We start from the raw sequence: 5636 nt of genomic DNA on the forward strand, positions 1-5636 counted from the left end.
TCATTTGTATCACGAAAATATTGCCACAACAGAAATTACTCTAGCAGCCATTTCAGCACATATGCAACAAGGTTCTTCATTTAGTCCTTTAGCAAGGTGACACATGCATAAGTTAAACACATAGCGCATAAATACGTGAACATAGTTAATTAGCATTAGTTTTAGATAACATGGAATACCCTAAATACCTTAAGCAAGGTGAAGAACTTTATAAGCAGTTGTTATATTAACATGAGAGCATCCATATGAGTTATATTCAAAGCTTAACTCCTACTCATCATAACTTAGCATCATATTTACCCCTCAAAAATAACTATTAAAAGCTTCACATGACCTAAGTATATGCATCTACTAGCAAACTTTCATCCTCCAATTATATAGTAAGCATACATATTAATTATAGGTGATGTGGCAAACATCTCATTGGGAGCTGAGATTTTTATGGATGATAGATGTTATCAAAACATGGCTACTGTATAAATCACACATGCTCAGGTTTTATAATTTAATTGCTATGAAAAAGACAAATTGCTATAGCAGGAAAACATGTAAAAGCAAGATAAATCTAAAGATCATTATTTTCTATAAACATATAGCCCTTTATATATTATTATGGTAGAAAAACATCATAAAAAGGTAGTGGAACCACATTTCCCATTTTTACACCTACATAAAAGTTATAACTTATTTAAAACCATTTATGAAGCAATAAAAAAAGTTAACTCAATAACTCTGTCATACATGCACCAATCAATATGAACTTTTACCACAGCACAAGAGCGCCACATATAACCTACCATAAAAATTTCACAATGATTGGAGCAACACAACTTTAAATATAAAAATGATAAGTACGGCGAGCTAGAATTTGCCTATTTATCAAGATTAAATCAAAACATGTTAAAAACAGTACACAACTAACATGTTTAATATTTTTATTAGCTATAGGGTGTCATCACAAGACCAACACAACTGGAATCACAAGTTTTGGACTTCTATAACTCAAGATGTGCATCTAACAACTTAAAAGGATTTCTAAAAGCACTTTGAAAGAATAAATAAAAACATCAGAAACTTTCTACTAAAACACATTATATTATAACTCTACTATATAAATCTACTCACAAGGATTCCAAAACGTCCTCATTTGCTATTTTACGATTTTTCTACAATTTACTACGAATTTTTAAAGTTTCAGCCTTTTTAGATCTAGAAAAATAAACAAAACCGAGATGATCTTACGATCTACCCCCTGGATCTATGGGTTAAATGCGCAAACATCCCTGAAACTTCCCCATAACCCCCTACACTTCCTTCTTCTTCTCGAATGAAGCCCCCCACGCACCAACAGCACACAACACAGGCACGCACGCACGGGAACGGGCACGGCCAGCCATGGACTTGGGGCCGAAGGTGGGGGAAAGAGAAGGGGCGGCCTGGGGAGGGAGAGGGGCGGCGCACAGGGCCAGGAGGCTCACCAGAAGGGAGTCGGGCACTTGGAGGAGGACGGCGCATAGGGAGGAATGGTACAGGAATGGGGCGGCGGAGGAGCTCCCGTGGAGGGCGTCGTCCGGTGAGGGAGGGAGCCCGGAAAGTAGCAAAATGGAATCGCGACGTCGAGGAGGCACCGTGGCTACGAGGAATCGAGCCGAAACTCGACCATGGCGATGGATTTGGGCAGTGAAGTTTGGGGAAAACTTGTAGCTTGTACTGACAATGGAGGAAGGGGAGGGTTGGGGGCTTTATATAGGAGGGGGAGGATCAGGACAAGGTTGGAATTTCTCATAGGCGTTGTTCGGGTGGCCAATCCGGCGAGGAGGAGCTCCGTGCATGCCAGCCCCATGGCGCCATGGGCGCCCAATTTCCTTCCCGGTCTGCAACGTGTGTGGAGAGAGGAGGAAGACGACTGATGCGTGGGCCCGCGGAGAAATTAAACATGCCAACTTTGACCCCTTAAACAATCTAGCTACCGGTGTCCGAAAATTCTCCAAAAATACTCGTTGGAAAGATAAAATCACGAAGAATCCAATGCAACAAGAATCAACTCAAAAGGTTTTATGGTTTGAACACAATAGTCAAAACAAAACAACTAAAATTGAACTTTAAATGAATTTTTGACCTAAGAAAATATCTTTGAAAAATTTGATAAAAATATTGTAAAATCACTAAATGATGTATAGTATTTGAATAAAATATTGGGGGCACAGTTGTATGGAAGAAATTGGGGTTCCTTCACAAATTTGATTTTTCACCGATAAATAACAAAATTCGGAGCACTTAACAATGCATGGCCAAAACAATATGCACAAATGATGCTTATAAAGGCCAACGATGCACAAAAAGATGTTCATGATGCTTAAATATGCATGATGATATGTGTCGTGATGAAGGTGTCGGGTTTAACGCGTATTCTCACACCAAGTTTGAACTACGTGGTTTAACTTCCAAAAGTGAAAGTTCGGGAACAAGGTATATGCTATGACTTTTATAAAGATCAACAAGGAAAAGCTCGATGAAGTTGAAGATAGGATGGTAGGACCTTTGGTGGAACGTCGGTCAAAGCTATTGCGGAATTGGATTTGAAACTTGACCGATCGTCTACTCGAATTTGGAACATCCTCTGCTCAAAATCAGAAGAAGTGCTGTGAGTGGAAGGTGTTCAACTTGAAAAGGGCTACCACTAGTATATTGGCCAAAATTTAAGTTCTTATATAAAATTTGTTTTTATTTGCTTCACAAGCGATTCTCAACAAGAGGGAGTTTTAACACTTGGTTCAAAATCTGAGGCATTTTTGGACCTTAACTCTCAGAAATTTGGAGTTAGCATTGATTTGCTTCTTAATCACCCTGTTGATTATTTGGTTTAGGTTCTTAATTACTCGGACTGTCACATCTATAACATTAACAACAAGCGTACCTGAGGTGGAAGTACTCTTACTTCCACCATTCTTCAACGAAGCTATGTACTGCTTGCAATTTCTCTTCCGTGACCAAGTTCGTGACAATAAAAGCACTCTTTGTCTGGAGCAGGTCCAGGTCCAGCTTTAACCTTGGGTGCTGAGTTTGGCTTGACAGTCTTGCCCTTCTTCTTTCAAGAATTGTCCTTCTTCTTAAAACTAGGCTTGTTCTGTATAGCCATCACATGGCTACTACTAGCACTTTTCTTAATGTCAGACTCTGCTGTTTTAAGCATGCCACACAGTTCATTCAGACCCTTCTTCGTCCCATGCATATGTTAGTTCGAGATGAAGTTCCCATAGCTAGATGAAAGAATGAAATCAGTGGCCAACTCTTGGCCTAGTGAGAAGCCAAGCTTCTCCAACCATTGAGTGTAACCAACCATCTTGATTACGTGTGGTCCTACTGCTGCGCCTTCTGCTAGCTTTCTCTCCACAAAGGCCTTAGACACATTGAACCTTTCAGTCCTGGCCTGTGTTTGGAACATGTCTCTAAGTGCCATGATCATATCGTGCGCCTCATGGTTTGTTTCGAATTACATCTGCAGTTCGGATTCCATGCAAGCAAGCATAAGGAAGCTTACTTCGAGGTTAGCATCACATGCTTTCTTGTAAGCATTCATAGCAGCAGCAGGTGCATCATCAGCAGGTTCTTCTGGTAATAGGGTGTCTAGAACATCTTCCTTTTTCTCAGCCCTAAGAACAATTCTCAGGTTACGGATCCAATCCGAGTAGTTTGTTCCATTCAACTTGTCCTTCTCAAGGACCGAACGCAAAGCAAACGGTGTGGTGTTGCTAGGTGCCATCTACAATAAAATAATAATGCAAAATACTAAGACAAACGTATCCATAACAGAGTAAATCACATTAAACTATTTAAAAAAATCTACTCCCACTAAAATCAATACCCCTCTATTGATACTTAGTGATTCAGGATCCAGAACTAACAAGTCTACTAGTGAGTTTTAACATCACCGCTAGCAAACAAGGTAGATTGGTAAGCAACTTCTTACTAATCATATCACATATGACTCCTGTTGTTGGGTGACATCTCCATATCTCGACGTCCAACCTTTATGCCCCAAGGTTCTTAACCGTTAAGATAACCTTGTTAAGCAAACCAACCCTTATGCGAGATCGTACCGAAAAGTTACGGCTGTTTTACCGAAGCACACGCATATGGCAAAATTCCGACCCGGTAGTAGATCCAATCTACTATTGTACATCTCATGCGCCTGGCGTATGAACCTAGATTTCGATTTGACCAATCACATTGATCTTCGCTTGCTGCAACTGGCATTACGTGTATCACTTAACTCCGATGGCGGAAATCCGACCGGTACGAGTATGTCGTTACACGACCATTGCAGCAAGAACACGAAAACAGGCCATAGATCAATCTGAAAACTCGCATATCTCCATATGCACACATCCCGAATCCATAACAAAATAGCTACGCCTCTGATACCACTATTGGGATATGAGGTAGGCTACGCTAGCGCAAATCAAAATTTTTCTACAGCGTAAACCAGGAAAACTATCGTATATTGATCACGGGATTACCACTCGACACACTGGTGCGAAAGATGTAGAATTGCGTTGGGGCAGCAAAGTTGATCAGCGTAGTCGAACACGTAGTCGATCACGTCGATGTCGAGCAGCTCCTCAGCAGCTCGTCCACGTGCAGCAAGGTCATCCTCATGTCGCGGCTCGTCGTCGGCTCGTCGTGGCTCGTTGGTGGCTCGTCCAAGTGCTGCAGGCGCAACACCTCCAAGGTATCCACACGTGCAGGGAGGAAGCGTCGCAAGCCGGATTGCTAGGTCCACGAGGTGCAACAGGCAAGGGCATGGGAGGCGCAGCAGATGTGTTTCGCTAAAAAGGTGTAAACCCTAGGGCGTCCTCACCCCTCTATTTATAGAGGTTCCTGATGGGCCTCTGGGTCCGAGGCCCATTAGTACTTCTAAACCTAATCCAACTCGGATCACATCCGAATTGGGCTTCCAGCCCCTTAAGTGTGTGACCCTATAGGTTCGGATACGTATAGACATGGCCCAAGTACTCCTACTTGGTCCAATAGTCGGTAGCGGCCTCTAGCAAGACGTGCCAACTCCTATACGCACACGAAGATCATATCAGACGAACCATCACAACATCATGTACATGCTATTCCCTTTGCCTCACGATATTTGGTCTAGCTTCAAGCCGACCGCTCTTTCTCGATCCTGTGATTCAGAATCCCTTTGTAGGTTAACTCTTAACCGTACGTAGCATGGCCATACATTTCCGGATCCGATCACTCGAGGGGCCCAAAGATATCACTCTCAATCAGAGAGGGGTAAATCCTATCTTGATTGACCATGCCTCACAGCATGCTTCCTGACAAACCCGAAAGCTACCTTTTTAACTACCTTGTTTAGGTGTAGCGTTTTATAGCCCCTAAGTAAGTCGATCCATATCTTGAGTACATGCGACAATCTCAGGTATAAGGACAAAGCGTACATGTTGTGTAAAGAGAGAACTACTTCTCATGTTGGGTCAGTCCTAGCACATGTCTCTACATATGCCTATATTACTAGTTTGACATCTCCATGTCCATGACTTGTGAAACATAGTCATCAACTAATACATGTACTAGTATAATAGGCTTCAGGGAAGTCGACATGAACTCCGACTAGGGAC

This window comes from Setaria italica, chromosome VII (genome assembly GCF_000263155.2).
Source record: "Setaria italica strain Yugu1 chromosome VII, Setaria_italica_v2.0, whole genome shotgun sequence".
Taxonomy (NCBI): domain Eukaryota; kingdom Viridiplantae; phylum Streptophyta; class Magnoliopsida; order Poales; family Poaceae; genus Setaria; species Setaria italica.